Source organism: Tamandua tetradactyla, chromosome 1, assembly GCF_023851605.1.
Source record: "Tamandua tetradactyla isolate mTamTet1 chromosome 1, mTamTet1.pri, whole genome shotgun sequence".
Lineage (NCBI taxonomy): Eukaryota > Metazoa > Chordata > Mammalia > Pilosa > Myrmecophagidae > Tamandua > Tamandua tetradactyla.
The window spans coordinates 67,872,850-67,891,829 of NC_135327.1; the positions used below are offsets into that span (position 1 = coordinate 67,872,850).

The window sequence follows — 18,980 nt, forward strand, 5'->3', positions numbered from 1 at the left end:
TCCCCACATACCACCTTATTATTAACACCTTGCAATAGTGTCATACATTTGTTATAATTCATGAAATAACATTCTTATTTTGTACTATTAACCTCAGTCCATCGTCCATCACAGGGTCCACTGTGCTATATAGTTTCATGTTTTATCTTCTAACTTTCCCTCTCAACATACATGACTCAGAACTTCCCTTTTCAATCACATTTACCAACATTATTCAGTGCTGTTAATTACACCCACAATAATGTGCCAGTGTCACCACTGTAGGTGTCTAAACATTAAAAATCAACCTAAATAGAAATTCTGCACAAATTAAGCATCAGCTCCCCTTTCTCTGCCCTCATTCTACCTCTGATAACCTATATTCTGGATTCTGACTCTATGAGTTTACTTAGTATAATTGGTTCATATCACTGAAATCATACTATATTGTCCTTTCATGCCGGGTTTATTTCACTTAACATATCCTCAAGGTTCATCCATGTTGTCTCATGCTTCAGGACTTTATTCTTTCTTGGAGCTGGGAACTATTCCATCATATTTATAGACCATATTTTTTTAATCCATTCATTGTTGATGGACATTCGATTTGCTTCCAAGTTTTTTAGCAATTGTGAATAATGACACTATGAACATCATCATGCAAATGTCTGTTCACATCTCTGCTTTTTAATTCTTCTGGGAATATACCTAGCAGTGGAATTGCCAGATGATATGGCAATCGTTTACTTAGCTTTTTTGAAGGACTGCCAAAATGACTTCCACAGCGGCTGCACAATTTTATATTCCCACCAGCAACAGCTGTGTTCCTATTTTTCCATATCCTCCCCTAACGCTTGTAATTTTCTGTTTTTGAATAATGACCATTCAGAAGGTATGAAATGATAGATTATTTTGTTTTTATTTGCATTTCTCTAATAGTTAATGAGGCTAAGCATCTTTTCATGTGCTTTTTATTCATTTGTATTTCCTTTTTGGAAAAATGTCTGTTTTGGAAAACTGTCTTTTGCCAATTTTGTATTGAGTTCTTTGCCTTATTATTGATGAGTTATAGGCTTTCTTTGTATATTCCGGATGTTAAACCTTCATCAGGTATGTGGTTTCCAAGTATTTTCTCCCATTGAATATGTTGTCTTTTCACTTTCTAGATAATCCTTTGAAGCACGAAAGTTTTTAATTTTGAGGACATCCCATTTATCTATTTTTTTTTCTTCCATTGCTTATGCTTTGGGTATAAAGTCTAAGAAATCATTGCCTACTACAAGATGTTGAAGATGCTTCCCTACATTTTCTTCTAGGAGTTTTATGGTCCTAGCTCTTGTATTTAGGACTTTGATCCATCTAGAGTTAAGTTTTAGATAAAGTGTGAGATAGGAGTCTTCTCTCATTCTTTTGCATATGGATAATCCAGGTCTCCCAGCTCCATTTGTTTAAAAGACTATTCTGTCCCAGTTAAGTGGACTTGGTCAGCCTTGCAAATGCTAATTGTGGTAGATGTGAGGGTTTATTTCTGAACTCTCAATTCGATTTCATTGTTCAATGTATCTATTTTTATGCAAGTACCATTCTGTTTTGATCACGGTAGCTTTGTAATATGTTTTAAGTCAGAATGTGTGAGTCCTCCAAACTTGTTCTTTTTCAAGCTGATTTTAGCTATTTGGGGCTCCTTTCCCTTCCAAATAAATTTGACAATTGGCCTTTCCATTTTGGCAAAGGAGGCTGTTGGACTTTTGATTAGGATTGAATTGAATCTATAAATCAATTTGTGTAGAATTGACATCTGAATGATATTTAACTTTCCAATCCATGAACACGGAATGTCCTTCCATTTATTTAAGTCTTCTTTAATTTCTTTTAGCAATGTTATGATTTTTCTATCTATAGGTCCTTTACACCTTGGTTAAATTTATTTGTACATGTCTGTTTTCTTAGTTGCAACTGTAAATGGATATTTCCCCTTCAGATTGCTCATTACTAATGCATAGAAACACGACTAACTTTTGCCTCTTGATCTTGAATGTAGCACTTTTTCGAACTCATTGATTAGCTCTAATAGCTTTGTTGTAGATTTTTTTGGACTTTCTATATATAGAATCATGCCTTCTGCAAAAACAGAAAGTTTTATTTCTTCCTTTACAATTTGGATGCCTTTTATTTCTTTTTCTTGCCTAGCCACTCTAGTTAGAACATCTAGCACAATGTTAAATTGTAGTGGTGAGAGAAGGCTTCCTTGTCTTGTTTCATATCTTTAGAGGGAAAGCTTTCAGTATTTCACCAAGAGTACGATGTTAACAAAAGGTTTTTCATATATGCCCTTTGTCATGTTGAGGTAGTTTCCTTCTATTCCCGTTTCAAAGTGGTTTTATCAAGAAAGGATGCTGGGTTTTGTCAAATGCCTTTTCTGCATCAGTTGAGATGATCATGTGGCTTTTTCCCTTTGATTTGTTAGTGTGGTGTATTACATTAATTGATTTTCTTGCATTGAACCATCCTTGCAAACCTGGGAGAAAAACCAGTTGGTAATGTTGCATGATTCTTTTAATGTGCTGTTGGATTCGATTTGCAAGTATTTTGTTGAGGACTTTGACATCTATATTCATTAGGGAAATTGGTCTATAATTTTCTTTTCTTGTAGTATCTTTATCTGGATTTGGTATTTGGGTGATGTTGGCCTCATAGAATGAATCAGATCATGTTCCCTCCTTTTCAATTTGATCAGAGAATTTGAACAGGATTGGTATTAATTTGTCTTGGAATGATTGGTAGAAATCACTTGCGAAGCCATCTGGTGCTGGGCTTTTATTTTGGGGGAAGTTTTTGATGACTGGTTCAATCTCTTTACTTGTAATTGAGTTTTTGAAGCCTTTTACTCCTCTTAGAATCAGTGTAGGTTGTTCATGTGTTTCTAGGAATTTGTCCATTTCATCTAAGGTGTTGGCATAGTATTCTCTTGTGATCCTTTTTATATCTGTGGAGTCAGTAGTGAGGTCCCCCTTTTGATTTCCTATTTTATTCATTTTCATATTCTCTCTTTTTTTGTCTGCCTAAGTAAAAGTTTGTCAATTTTATTGAGCCCCTGAAAGAACCAACTTTTGGTTATTGATTCCCTCTATTTTTTTAATTCTCAATTTCATTTTTTCTGCTCTAATCTTTGTTTTTTATTTCCTTCTGCTTGCCTTGAGATTCGTTTGCTCTTCTTTTCTAGTTTCTCCATGTATGCTGTTGGGCTCTTTACTTTGGTTCTTTTCTATTTTCTTAATGTAGGCATTTAGAGATATAAACTTCCCTCTCAGCCCTGCTTTCGCTGCATCTCACACATTTTGATATGCTGTGGCCTTCTTTTCATTTATCTCAAGATATTTTTTTATTTCTCTTGCAATTTCTTCTTTGACCCATGGATTGTCTAAGGGTATGTTGTTTAACCTCCATATATTTGTGAATTTTCCAGTTCTAGGCTTGTTATTGATTTCCAGCTTCATTCTATTATGATCAGGGAGAGTGCTTTATAAAATTTCATTCTCTCTAAATTTATTGAGCCTTGTTTTATGACCCAACATGTGATCTATCCTGGAGAATGATCCATGGGCACTTGAGAAGAAGGTAGATTCTGCTGTTTGGTGGTACAGTGTTCTGTATATGTCTGTTAGGTCTAGTTCATTTATCATATTGTTTAAATTCTCTTTTGTTATTGATATTCTGTTTAGTTCTTCTATTTATTGATGAGAGTGGTGTATTGAAGTCTCCATCCATTTCTGTAGAGATGTCTGTTTCTCCCTTCAGTGTTGTCTGTATGTGCCTCATGCATTCTTGGGCACCCTGGGTAGGTGCATAAATTTTTATGATTGTTATTTCTTCTTGATGGATTTCTCCTTTTATTAATATATAATGTCATTGTCCCTTATAACAGTTTGGCATTTAAATTTATTCTGTCCAACATTAATCTAACTACTGCAGCTCTTTTTTGGTTAATATTTGAGTGAAGTATCATTTTCTAACCTTTTACTTTCGACTTATAGTTGGATCATACTTTTTCCCATCATTCTGCCAATCTATGTCTTTTGATTGGGGAGTTTAATCCACTGTCATTCAATGATATTATTGAAAAGCAATACTTATGTTAATAATTTTTATCCTTTGTTTTTTTATATATCATATCTTTGTCTCTCTTTTTACCCATAGTTACCATTACTGATAATCTTCATTTCTATACTCTCCTGTCAATTCCTTTCAGCCTGCAGTACTACCATTGGTGTTTCTTGTGAGGCAGGTCTTTTGTTGACAAACACTCTTCGTTTCTATTTCTCTGTGATGATTTTAAACTCACCCTCATTTTTGAAGGAAAGTTTACTAAATATAGAATTCTTGGCTGGCCGTTTTTCACTTTCAGAACCTTAAATATATCATACCACTACCTACTTGCCTTCATAGTTTCTGATGAGAAATTGGTACTTAATCTTATTATGGTTCCCTTGTATGTTTGAATCATTTTTATCTTGCTGCTTTCAGGATTCTCTCTTTATCTTTAGCATTTGACATTCTGATCAGTAAGTAGGTCTATTAGGGTTTATTCTGTTTGGAGTATGTTGTGTTACTGAGACATGCATATTTATGTCTTTCATGAGAGTTGGGAAATGTTTGGCTATCATTTCTTCAAATATGTTTCTGCTCCTTTTGTTTTCTGGGACACCCATGATATGTAGGTATGTGCTCCTTGTACTGTCATTCAATTCCTGAAACTGCTAATTTTTTTCCATTCCTTTCTTCATCTGTTCTTCTGTCTCTGAGATTTTGATTGTCCTGTTTGCAGTACACTGATTCTTTATTCTGCCTCTTTAAATCTGCTTTTGTATGCTCTAGTATAATTTTAACCTCTTCTGTCATAGCTTTTACACACTTGAGTTCTGTTATTTTTCTATTCATGCTTTCAAGTTCTTAATAACCTGGACGTCTTTAGGATATTAAGGTTTTATCTTTCCTTCCTCTCCTTGAATTGGCTTATGAGATTTCTTTGAACATCTTTGATTAGTTTCTCCAAATTCTGTGTCTCTTCCTAAGTTTTAATTTGTTCCCTTGAATGAGGCATATCTTCCTGTTTCTTAGTATGGCTTGCAATTTTTTTTATGATGTCTAGTCATCTGATTATCTTGATGAAGTTACTCTGAAGGTCAATGTGCCAATTTGTCAGTGTGTCAGTTTGAAACTATTGTGCACCCTAGAAAAGCCATGTTCTTTAATCCTGATTCAATATTGCTGGGTGAGATCTTCTTGATTAAACTGTTTGCATGGAGATGCGACTAATCCAGTTGTGGGTGGGACCTTTTGATTAGGTGGTTTACATGGAGATGTGTCTCCACCCATTCAAGGTGGAGATGCTTATTGGAATCCTTTAAGAGGGAATCATTTTGGAAAAAGCTTCAGAGCTGATAGAGAGCTTTCTCTGACAGAGACTTCTGGATATGCAGAAAGAAAATGCCCTTGGGGAAGCAATTTGAAGGAGAAGGTGAGAGACAAAGCTAGCAAACATCGCCTCTACCTTCCTAGCTGACAGAGAAACCCCAGACATCAAAGACCCTTTCTTGATCAAGGTGTCTTTCTCTGGATGCCTTAGTTTGGACTTTTTTTTTGGCTTAGAACTGTAAACTTGTAACTTAATAAATTCCCTTTATAAAAGCCAACCCATTTCTGTTATCTTGCATTTCCAACAGCATTGGCAAACTAAAGCAGTCAGCTTCTCTTTCTTGTCTAGGGTTTCATCTTTGATTGGCTTGTGCTGAGGCTCTTTTTTGACACTGTTCAACTTATTCTAGACCTTTAGAATTGCCTGGGTTTAACTGATCAGTTTTTTTTAGCTTTTCTTTATCTAATTCTTGTCTTGGCTATACAGTACAATTTTTATGATTGCTCTATTTTTGCAACTGTTTCACCCACAGGGGAAACTACCTTTCCTTTGTTCTTTCTCTGGGAAACTTGATCTCTTCTGTTTGTTTTTGTTTTGCCTCTATGATCTTTTTTTTTTTTTTTTCTACTCTCCTCTCATTGCCTCTAGCTTCTTTTGCCTGGAGGTCAAGGTCTGGGAGGAGGGTCATCCCAGAGAAAACTTTCTAAGTCAGTATTTCCCAGCCAAAACAGAGCCAGGGATCCACAAAGTGGTTGGAGATCCAGTCCAAGAGCCCTGAGAAAAGGTCTGAAAAGATGCCCAAAAGTTTTTTTTATGGCTCCCCAAACCTTCAGTTTCCTAGACTGCCCAGCAGATAGCAGTCTTCAGCAGGCTTTCCCCCACAGCTCTTTGTAGGATTTGCTTCTTTGAATCTCCAGTGCTTCACTCCTGTTAGGGTGGAGTTGAAACAATTGCATGGTCAGCCCTGTCCAGGGTTGGCTAAAAGAGCCAGGACTTTGCAATCTAAACTCACTCATTAAGAGCCATGATCAATACGTGACCAGCTTCCCATGCCCCTGTTCTTGGGGAAGAGAGCTTCCACATCCCTTTCCATCTGCAGGAGCCAGCTGTGGACCAGACCCCAAGGGCCTAGCCTCAAAAGTGGGGAATGGGCACCAGCAGGCACCACTGATTGATGTCCTTGCAGATTTTTTTTTATTGCAGTATCTCAGCAATTCGTCCCCCTCTTTCCTGTATCCTATACAATGCTCCCCTGACCTCCATAGTTCCAGAATGGTGGTTTCAGACAGTTTCTACGCTTCCACTAGCTGTTTTTGTAGGAGGAGTGAGCATTGCAGCCTCCTACTCCCCCATCTTCCCTGGAAGTTGCTCTTAACTTTTTGTATGGATTTAAGTTAGCATTTAGTATATTTGTATTTCAGCCTGAAGGACTCTTTTTAGTATCATGATAGGATTGCATTTATCTCATTTTTTGTTTATCTGGAAATTTCTTATTTTCTAATTTGTTTTTAAAGGACTATTCAAGTTTACTAGCTGCCAGAATGCAATATACCAGAAACAGAAAGGGTTTTAAAAAGGAGAATTTAATAAGTTGCTAGTTTACAATTCTAAGGCCAAGGAAATGTCCCAATTAAAGCAAGTCTATAAAAATGTCCAAATTAAGGCACCAACAAGAGGTTACCTTTATTCAGGAAAGGCCAATGAAGTTTTCTCTCTCCAAAATGTTTCCTTTTTTAAAGGATGAATGGGTGGAGTCACAACTCCATAGAAGCTATCTGATCAGAAGTTACCACCCATAGTTGAGTGGATCATATCTCCATGGGAACAATCAAAATGCTCCCAGCTAGCAATACTGAATGAGGATTAAAGGACATGGCTTTTCTGGGGTCCATCACAGATTCAAATCAGCACAAGTTGAATATAGAATGTTTGGTTTTCTTTCAAAACTTTGAAAATGTCTTTTCACTGTTTTCAGGTGGCCATGGTTTCTGATAATACCTGTTAATCCCTTGTATGTGATGTCATTTTTCTCTGGCTTTTGTCAATTTGGCTATGATGTGTGTAGGTGTCAAATCTACTGCTGAACTATTCTAGTAAAAATTTTTCATTTCCATTATTGGACTTCTCGCCTTTAGAATTTATTTCTCTTTGATTCTTTTAAAATATCTTTATTTATATTCTCTATTTGGTGAGAGATTGTTGTTATGCTTTAATTCTTTAAATATGGTCATCATGGTTTTTGTCAATTTCTCTTTGTACTTATAAGTTTAAATTTCATACATGCAATAGTATATCATTTGGCTTCTAAGAAAGTTTGGTAACTGATGTTCATCTTTGTTTCATTATGTTTCATGCTTTTTATCCAGAATTATACCTTGTTTGAGGTTAATGTTGCAGTTACTGCTTTCTTTGTACTTTTAGTTTTATATGTTCTCGGTCATTTTAAGTGTCTTTAATTAGTGACATGTAGTGAAAGTTTTGTTACTTGACCCTTTATAATATGTATTTAATACATTTATTATTTGATATTTTAAAAACTACAACGAGATATCATTTCATACCTACTAATGGCCATTATTAAAAAACAGAAAAGTACAAGTGCTGGAAAGGATATGGAGAAAGAGGTACACTTACTCACTGCTGGTGGGAAAGTAGAATGGTGCAGCCACTCTGGTAGGCAGTTTGGAGATACCTCAGGAAGCTAAGTATAGAATTACTATATGATCTGGCAATCCCATTACTAGGTATATACTCAGAAAAATTAAAAGCATGGGCATGAATAGACCTTTTCACACTGATGTTTATAGTGGTATTATTCACAATTGCCAAAAGATGGACGCAATCCCCAAGTGCCCATCAACTGATGAGTGAATACACAAATGGTGGTATATACATATGATGGTATATTATGCAGCTGTGAGAAGGAATGACGTCCTGAGGAATGCAACAATGTAGATAAGCCTGGAGGACATTATCTTGAGTGAAATAAGTCAGACACAAAAGGGAAAATATGATATATTTAGTCACACTAATGTAAAATAATTATAATGAATAAACACTAGGAGTTAAAATCTAGAGTATAGTTTATCAAGAGATAGAGGTTAGAGAATGGACGGATGATGCTTAAGGTGTACAGAATGTTTAATAAGATTGATTGTAATATTTAGAAGTAGATTAAAGTGATGGTAGCACAATACTGTAAGTGTAATTAACAATGTTGAGGGCGGGCCAAGGTGGTTCAGCAGGTAGAGTTCTTGCCTGCTATGCTGGAGACCTGGGTTCGATTCCTGGTGCATGCCCTTGCAAAAAAAAACCCAAAAATAAACAAACAAAAAAACAGTGCTGATTGTGAGTATGGTTCAAAGGAGAAGTCTAAAGTCATATATGTTATTAGAAGGAAGCTAAAGGATAAACATGGAATGTATAACATAGTAAAACCTATTGTGAATGATGACTGTGGTTAATTGTACAAATATAAGAAAGTTATTTCATGAACTAGAACAAATATGCATCACTATTAGAAGGTGTTATTAATAGGGTGGTATGTGGGAAAATACAATTAATGCAAACTAAGGACTATAGTTAACAGTACCACTGTAATAACTTTTTATCAGTTGTAACAAAGGTACGATAACGAAGCTGTGTCAACAGTAGAGGGATATTAGGATTATGGGAATTTTTTTATCAGAGAAATGAGAATGTTCTCAAATTGATTGTGGTAATGAATGTATAACTATGTGGTTATGTCAAGAGCCATTGATTGTATGCTTTGGATGGATTGTATGGTGTATGACTAAAACTGTTAAAAATATGATTTCTTTAGTTCTTTGAAATATTTATAATAACTTATTTAAATTCTTTGTATAATGAGTCCAAACTCTGGGTACCATCAGGCAAATTTTCAGTTATTACTTATTTTTCATGTATGTGAAATCTTTTTTGCTTCTTTTTATGTCTCATAATTGATTCTTGAATGCTGGGCAATTTATGCAATTTGGGTATTAGATTTCTTTACCTCCAGTGGTGTGTTGTGCTGTTTTTAAGTTTTGTTGCTTTTCTTGTTACTGCATATCTCTGTTGTTACTTTCTTGAAATAATTCTATAAATTCTGTATTCCCTGTAGTGTATGGCCACTGAGTCCCATACTACTTTTTTTAAGTTGTTTTTTAAAACCTGGCTTTCTAGGAGTCATACAAGTCAGTATATTTACTGGTCATCCATTGGTGGATTAGATTTCCCTAAATCTAACATTTTTTATGGGAAAGCCTACTTTCAAACTTCTGACAGTTTCCAAGGCAGCCTTACCTTTCACTTCCGCCTTGCACAGAGCCTCAAGATTATCCACAGGTGAATGGCCGATGCCTTCTCCTTTCCCATATCTTTTCTTGACCTGATCACAGTGTTTTAAATCCCCATGAATATGTCAGAGCTTTCAAAGTTTCCCATGCTCATCATGTTCACCAGGAGCTGCTTTTCAATTCCCAGCCAGAATCTTGTTTGCCCTGACTTACATCATTGGCATTAGCCAGTTGAAACAAAACGAATAGTTTTCTATGTTTCAGTGATGCCTTTGGGTGTGGCTTCCCACTTCTGGATGAGCTCTGAGTCAAATCAAATAGACATAACATTCTGAGAATATTTATTTCCTAGGAAGCTGCATGTGGGGACAAAATATTGGTTGTGCTCTAGTGATGGTACTTTTCAAGGAGCTCTGAAAGTGCTCAAATCTCTCCATTTTGGCTTTTGGCTTTTTTTTTTTTTGGCTTTTGGTTTCTGAGCCATTGGTCTGGGGAGGTGTATTAGTCAGGGTTCTCTAGAGAAACAGAACCAACAGGAGAGATCTGTAAATATGAGATTTATAAAACTGTCTCATACAACCACGGGAATGGAAGAGTCTAAAATCTATAGAATAGGCTTTGAAGCTAGCAGCTCCAATGAAGGGTCTGGATGAACTCCACGGGAGAGGCTCGCTGGCTGAAGAAGCAGTGAAAGTCTCTCTTCCTCCTTAAAAGCCTTCAGCTGATTGGATTATCTCATTTGTAGGAGACACACCTTCGTTGATGGCAGATGTAATCAGCCTCAGATGCAATCAACTGACTGATGGTTTAATGCACCAGCCTTCCAGTCTATCAGCCACCCACGAAATAGCCTTGCAGCAGTGGTTAGGCCAGTGTTTGCCTGACCAGACAACTGAGCATAATCACTTGACCAAGTTGACACAGAACCTAACCATCACAGGAGGGAAGAGGAATGTGTATAGACTCACATTAAAACATCACACTCCACTGTCTTACTGATGCTTAGTCAGTTTTCTCAGATGGACATGTTCTGCTCCTTCTGAGACTTGTTTAACTACTAGAGTTCTGAAATGGTTAATTTCATTCGTTGGGCCATGTGTTTGTTGTTTTAGTGAGAGAACAAGTTAACCGAGGGCTTCACTTCGCCATTCGAGAAGTTATCTCAAGATGCATGACATTCATAATTGAAAACATATAATAATTTTAAAGGGACTATTAATAAATAAAAGGAAGTGCTTTCCTTGTCTACTTTGCTGGGATAATATTCGCTATTGTTGTAAAAGCTGCTGTGGTCCTTACATTACTGAGATAACAATTCTGATGGGCATGGCATGTGACCAAGGCTGAAGTGGAAACTGGGTTGTTTATGCCTTAAAAATTCCTATCTTCATGCTTGTTAATTTTACTAACATTCATTGAGAAGTGTGAAGAACAGAAATGTGATTAAAAATCTAGTCTTTGCCTTTACAAGGCAAAGGTCTAGGGTAAAAATGTAGTTAAATAAACATTGGCCTGGGAATTATAGAATTCCTAACTAGTGTAACTTCTGTATACCAAATTGGAACACTGGGATTATCTTGTAAGACTGGAAATATTTAACTTCCTTATAAGTAAAATTACATAAAATTTTAAGCATAAATAAACATGTCCAGAATTTCACAACCCAGATAACCATGCATGACATGATATGAGAAACTGAATCCTATAGACATTTTAAACTTGTGCCCAAAGTTTACAAGTGTGTACCCAAACTGGAGTCTCTTTCCCCAAAAGTAACTTCTGTTAATAATCTCTCATGGAATATTTTAGATTAGTTTAATGTAAAGAGCAGCACATGCATTGATATTATTTAGGTATTCTCTAAGGAAACCTAAATCTGCCTCAACCGCATGTTCTATTAAAAGAGACAGAATGTTCCAGATTGAAATCATATTGACTGAAAGGAGAGCTATTAAACCCAATCCTACCCCACTTTTAATGATAGAATTACAGGTTTGTGCCTGGACCTAGCCTTGAGTCCAGAGGCAGGGACTCGTCTGATTCCTCAGTTCCTCAATGTGAAATTAAACAGGGTTGTTTTTTGTTTTTTTGTTTGTTATAATATAGAAGCAAACTTGTGAGCCATAAGCTCTAAGTAAACAATTTAATAATAATTAAAGCTAAGTGCTTATTTTCATAGCTAACATTATAGTATTTTCTATCTGCCAGACATTGCTGTGCATCTTTCACTTGCATGTTCTCGTGTTATCATCACAACAACCATGCAAAGTGAGTCATTATTCCCATGACACAGATGAAGGGGGATTTTAAGGACTTTATTGATGGATTTTTTCAGTGGGATGATTTTATTGTATCAATGAAAGTGAGGCTTTTAAGTGCCTTTATTATAACTTCACTGCTTGATGTTGACTATATCATTTTGTATCACATAATTCAATGTCAATTTCATAAATATCCAGAGCCTCACAGGACTATTCATATCTCAGTGCCAACTAGTTAGTAGCAGAGGGATTAATACAATTGTTTTTGTTAATATTCTCATGTGACAGTCAGAGGCAGTTAATATCAGACCTGGTAAAATGCATTTAGCTCTTGATGAAATCTGAGGGGAGATGTGGCAACAAGAAAGCAGCACCGGCCAAGCATGCAGAGACAGAGAGGGCGTGGACAGACTGTAGAAGCTGCCTTATACAGCGAACCCCAATAAACTCACGTGAGCACTTGCACAAGTATCCTGAGGGTTTTTTAAGGTCTTTCACCATGAAGCACTCCCCTCCATGCATGCAGAAAGTTTTCTCCTTCTATGTACATTTTACAAGATGCCTTGTCCCAGTGATAAGTGTAGATGTAGTGGTGATATTTTCAATGTCGATGTATTGTGAAATCTGCACACTTTCTTGTTCTTTGGTCTCCCAGTTAAAAATTCATAGCTCCTCTGGAATTAGGTACTAGAAGCACTTTGAACTGTTACTAGGAAAAAAAATTGTTTATGTGGCTCCAGAAAATGAAGCTCTGGAGCAGAAGGGAAGCAAAAAAAGCTGTGCAGCCAAATGCAGTTTCTATGGATGCAAAGAAAATGATGGGCATTCATTGGTTTTCCAAAGGATAAATTCCAGAGCCAGTCTCAGAATCACTAAAGCATTGTCATTCTGAGTTGGCATTTTTTCAAGGACTAATTCAATCTTTTGCTGAATAGCAAATAGATACTTGTAAAGGAAAATTTAAATGATTGGAGGAAAGAAAAGAAACCTATAATACTGGCTTGAAGGTTCCCAGAACTAATACTGTGACTTAGAGAACTATACCATCTCTCTGGACCTCTCCTCCACTGAACTTTTTTTGGGTGGGGGGCGGTGGCGGAGGGTGGATGGTCTGGGTCTCCTGCATGGAAGGCGAGCATTTTACACAACAAACCACCGGGCATCCTCCACTGAACTTTTTTGCTCAAGAAACAAAAAAGGAAGTGAGAGAACTATTGAGAGACCATAAATGGAAGCTGAGCTTTCTAAAGGAGAATTGGGGTATCTGACTTCTTATTCTCCATGAATGAACCTCAGGACTTAAATAATAAACTGGACTCCTTAGATGTTCTTAGACTACCTACAAGATAGCAATTTGTCCAAAGAAAAAGTTGGTCTGAAGGGTCAACAGGGATTAACTAGTTTAAGTGATAAACCTTAACTGTGGCACTATTTAAACACACAGAGTAAGGGGACTAGAAAGAACCTTAGGACATTTCATAGTTTATACCCACATTTAAGAAGAGGGCTCAGTCACGTCATAGGAATAATTCTGTGGTCTTTGATAAAGTACCTCTAGCTAAGAATTCACAGGTCACAGGAAGAGGGTGCCCAAGTTCACATGAGTGAATGCAGAAAAGCTTATTTTCTGTTTTGTTAAATGAATGTTAGTGCTGAAGTAGGTTAATAAGATTACTTTTAGATTCCTCTTTCCCCTAAAAGCTCATTGAGCCGACCCTGATATTATTTCTTTCTTCTTAAATAGAAGGAAAAGTGACCTTTGGGTGTTTCTCTTCATAAAACAAAATTATAGTTTTTGTCGTAATGCTGATCTCATTTGTTGCAATCAGAAGGCAGAATCTAAGTCCCCAGCAGCTGCTGACCTAATGATTGGGTATCATTAGATAGTGTTATCCTTAGAAAAATAAAATTGCCAGAAAAGGTTATTTTTTCAAACATACAAGTTGCTTATTTTTCCTTTTCTTCTGACAGTGCTTTTCCCTCGTGGCATTTTAGTCCACAGTTTCTTAGAGAGGAACATCTAAATGACAGATGCCTTGTAGGATGCCCTAGTTTTTCTAAAGAAGAGGGAAAGTATCTTCCCACAGAGACTAGTTGGTGGACTTACAAGAAGCCTTAATTTTTTTTTTTTTTAATAGAAGAAATTAATAGACTCTCTCAAACATCCCAAGGTTATTGCATGAGGGAACAAAGCTATGTGTAAACACACACAGGTACATGTGTACTAGGCACGAAGAAGACACCTGCATAGTTGTAGCAGCATGGGATGAGTCTCTCCCTGCCTCTCTTCCATCAAAGGGAGAATTTGCTAATCGAGACATGAGCTAATTGCTAATTACATAAACCTTCTGTCAGTTGGTTGCAATGATAAATTTTGGTAGAGTTGAAGCCTATGCCCCACCCCTGCCCCAAACCTTCAGTGTGATTTTTGTGAAAACTACCAGTCCTTCCTCAGTAAGGTTTGGGCACACATCTTTAGAAAAAATAGGCTTGGATGTTGTTTTGGAAGGAATTTGTTTGATATGGAGTGACATTTTCTCTCTGGCTATTTTCCATCACGTACTTTCAAACTAACCCTTAGCTTCAGCAGCTTGAATTAAGTCTGTATCTTATTTTCAAATTGCACCCTTCCTTGGGGGGTTGGTGTTTCACCGATTAATTGTTTAGGGACCACTCGATGTCTGGCCTGACCCTACTCCATTTGCTGGAGGAGTCTATTCACTTCACATTTGTTAAGTGCTGGGAAACCAACTAAGCACTGTAGGGAATAAACGATGATAATGGTTTCTGTCCACATGTAACTTGTTCTTCTGAGCAGATAAGATATATTTGTATGTATAAATGCACGGCAGCACAAGGTAACTGCAGCAAGCTTTCTCTTCCTGAGAACTTGGACAGCAGCTTCATTTCTGTGTGTTTATTACCTAGTGTGGTGGGCCATGGAGGGTAGTCAGGAAATTTGCTGGAATTGAATGTGGTAGTACAAACCGTGGGCTTCAAAAGATTGTCTTTACTGCTGACTGCCTGTCACAGCCTGATAGAGGAGAACTGTTGCCAGATAAAGGAAGGCTGGCACTCAGTGACAGCAAGAGACTGGGGTGAACCATTAAAAATTGCAAATTGGCAGTGATTAAAACCAGAAATTTTAGATTGGATATATTTTACCAGAATAAAACAAAAACAAAACAAAAAAAACATAGAATTTTATAACACAAAGAGTGAACCGTAATGTAAAATATGGACTGCACTTAATAGCATAATTATAATAACATTGTTTCATCAATTGTAATAAAGTTACCATATATAATGTAAAGTGTTAATAATAAGGAAAACTGTGTGTGGCAGTGATGGGGTGGTATTTGGGAACTCCATACTTTCTGCATGATTTTTCTGTAAAAATAATTTTAAAATTGGAGAATTGACTAAAGCACAGTACATCACCAGCATCCAGAGCCCAAGCAGAGCCATGACCAAGTCCCCTCTTCTCTTCTGGTCTATACCACCCCTTCCCCCATGCTCCCCCTTACCCCTCCCTCCATCAACCCCCTACTCTCCCCTACCCCAGTTTCTTTTTCTTTTTTTTTTTTTAACGATCACCAGCTGCCCTGGCAACAAAAATTATGCTTCCGAAATCTCTTGATGTTGATTCCGCACGAAGAGCAACTGAGGCGCCCTACGTGTGCCACTCACGACAGAAGCCCTTTTTTTACCCCAGTTTCTTGAATCCTCATGTTTCCTGTGGGCTCACTGATTTGCTTGCCACTACTGGGAATTTGTCTGCTTTGCATTGGTTTCCACAACCTGGCATCCTTACTTAGTGTTTCCAAATTCCCAACAAGTGTTCATACTGGGGATTTGGCAATGAGAAATCAGAATTCATGGGACTTCTGAAATCACAAATTATGCTGTTTTCCATAGCAAATTATGTGTACATGTTTTTAAATAATAATGAGTGGTCACAATAATAGAGAGTGAATCAATCTTTTTGTGAGAGGTTGTGGAGGAGGAACTGTGTGTACTCCAGAAAACCTTGTCCTTAAAGCTAATTCATCCTTGTGGATGTAAATCTATTTTACAATAGTACCTACAATAGCAGGTTTTCATGAGGTTACTTCAGTTAAGGCATGGCCCAGAGTGGATCTTTCTCTTCGTGTTGGAGTGCTTTATAAACAGGATGAATGCAGGGAGAGAAAAAGCCACAGAAGCAGCAAGTGAAAGCAAGGAAACTAGACAGAGAAGGGAGAGCTCAGCAGACTCTGCCATGTGCCTTGCCATGTGAGACAGGAGTCAAGGAACCCTGGCAGCCTAAGACCTCAAAACTATAAGCTTATAAACTAATAAATTTCCATCGTTTAACGCCAACCCATTTCATGGTACATTGCTTTCAGTAGTCGAGCAAACTAAAGGATTACCCTAAAAGTTTCAGAGATTTTCTGTGAAATAAACATATCAAATAATAAATGTGATTATTCATAGTTTATTCTTATTATGAACCAATGTATTGTGACAAGGTTGAGTATTTTAGTAACATGTAAACATTATCTCTATGTGGTGTCACGTAATAGAGGAAACCTTATAAAAGGGGGAAATTAACACAAAATAATTGTCAAATAACAGTCATTAAAATTTTGAACAATAATGCCACAATATTTAATATTTAAAACTTACAATAAAGGTTTAAAGCACACAAAGCATCAATCACCCTATTCAGTAGTTGTGATCAGTTTCATGACAAGTAGTTCACATTTAGAAAAGTTTCTTCTGTTTTTCACTGCCATTGTTGAATTGTTAACAAATATTTTCAAGTTGGGCCTGAAAGTAAAAATTACATCTTATAAATTCAGTATATGTTTTTTGTCTTTTTCATCTGCTTGCCCCTAATGTTACTTTTAAAATCAATATTACTTTTGCTCTTTCAATTTGTGAGATCCTTTTCTGACTTCATGTCACTGTATCCCATGGCATCCACACTTCTATGTAGGTCTTCCTTTGAAGCACATTTTCCTTTTAAAAGTCTATGTTTGAAGGCAGTGTGATGGTGGCTTAGCGGCAGACTTCTCTCCCGCCCTGCTGGAGACCTGGGTTCGGTTCCTAGTGCCTGCCCATGTGAAAAAAAAATTTAAGAAAAAGTCTATGCTTGAATGATATTGCCAATCAAGCTATTTCATTTTTGTTTGGAAATAAAATTTTGTCCTTTCCCACCTCATATAACCAGCAGCGAGCTTTAAAGTAACATCTTTCACAACTTCATTATATATATAAAATTTATAGAAATGATCTCTATGTAAATGATTGTTTCAGTTGCCATAATATGATTTTAACTATATTTAGATTTTTTAAAAACTTTTAGATTTTTCTTTTTAATGCTTTCCAATGCATTTATTGTTCAAAATGACTGGTAGTTTCAGATATTTTCACTCTTATTTCCACCTGCCAAAGAAAATTTCACATTGAAGAATTTCTTAACTGGTTTTGTGATTTTACTTATATTGAAAATTTTGGAAGAGATAAAGTCTTGCTAATGGTGCTAATACTGATTTGATTTGACCACATGATCTGAGTCAGAGTTATTGCTTTTATCATTCTCTTATTCATGATCTGCATTGTGTTCACTTTGGCTGCTACTTACTTTTGATGCTGCATGTTACAGCTTTTTAAAATAAGATGCTTTTGTCACAACCAGGTGAAATGAATAATTTTAGCATAAATGCTAAATAATCAGCGATAACATTCTGAGTTTTTTCCATGACTACTGTACCATCACTTTTTGCAACCTGTATTTGTAAACCTTGGCTGTGTAACAAATTGCCCCACCACTTACCAACTTCAAACCACAAACATTTATTTCCTCACGGTTTCTGTGGGTTGGAAATCCTAGTGTGACTATATTGAGTGGTTCTGGCTCAAGGTCTCTCAAGGGGCTGTAGTTGGATTGTTCAAGATAGCTGCAGTTGGGTTGTTCAAGTTCATACCTCTGGTTGTTGGCAGGTCTTAGAAAATCTTCCCCCAAACTCACTCTCATTGTGCCTTTCCACAGTTTTGGCCTCAGGACTTGGCAGCCTGGCTTCTCGTACAGCAAGTGATCCAAGAGAGTGAGAAAGAGCAACTAAAACAGAATATGCATGTTTTTTTTTTATTTTTTAATAAACTCTTCTTGGGAGTGATATCTTGGCTAAAAGCAAGTCAATAAATCCAGCCCACACTCAAGAGAGGGAATTACATGAGGTCATGTGAGAGTAATTTGGGGCTCTCTTAGAGACCACCTACCACCTAACCACATCTTCAAACTTTAATTCACACATTTCTAAGCTTTCCTGAATAGTTTTTGTCCAAGACATTTCCCATGAATTATTATTAAACTAAAATTCAATGAAGTCTCAATGATCATTCACATACCTTTAACTCCTACAACTGGTCCAGTCATCTGCACAAATGTTTGTTTTCTTATTTACACATTTGAAAGCATCAAATTAATGTGCCATTGTTCTATTTCTCTGTAATTGTTATGTTTAATGGCACAATGGATGATGGACATTTTTGGCTATTGCCATCTTTTGCTTAAGAAATTTTCCCTAATAAATCCATTCCTTTATTTTTTTCTAAAGCTTGTCCTTGTCAGGGGTGTATTGGGGATGGCTTGCATCAGCTCACACTGTATCATGACAGCCAATTAATATATAACATAGATATATATAATATATATATATACAAGATATGTATAATATAACATAGAGCTCTTCTCAACTCTATGCTCAGTGACATCATGGAAATAGCTTAAAATCAGTCATCGTGAGATATTTACATGAGAGACACTGACAATGCTAAAATCCACAGGTCTTATTCCTACCAAGAGCTGGTTGTTAAACATTTACCAGTTGGTGCCTCTGATGCACTGTAGATTTGTGCATTTAAATTCTTAAATTTAAGAATTTAAGAATTCTTAAAATTCATTGGCATTGGCACCTCAGTATCTTTTCCAAAGAACTTTTTCCCTGGCCATGTCAATGATGCCATGAAAATGTTGAA

General features: G+C 36.5%; 1 long non-coding RNA gene and 1 pseudogene across 1 annotated transcript in view; one reads left to right on the plus strand and one right to left on the minus strand.

Moving 5' to 3' along the window:
- LOC143684778 (uncharacterized) overlaps positions 1–18,980 on the plus strand; it is a 132,508-nt gene that overhangs the window by 18,697 nt on the left and 94,831 nt on the right. The gene's annotated exons all lie outside the window — the stretch shown is intronic.
- Positions 15,552–15,660, minus strand: LOC143653754 (U11 spliceosomal RNA; annotated as a pseudogene).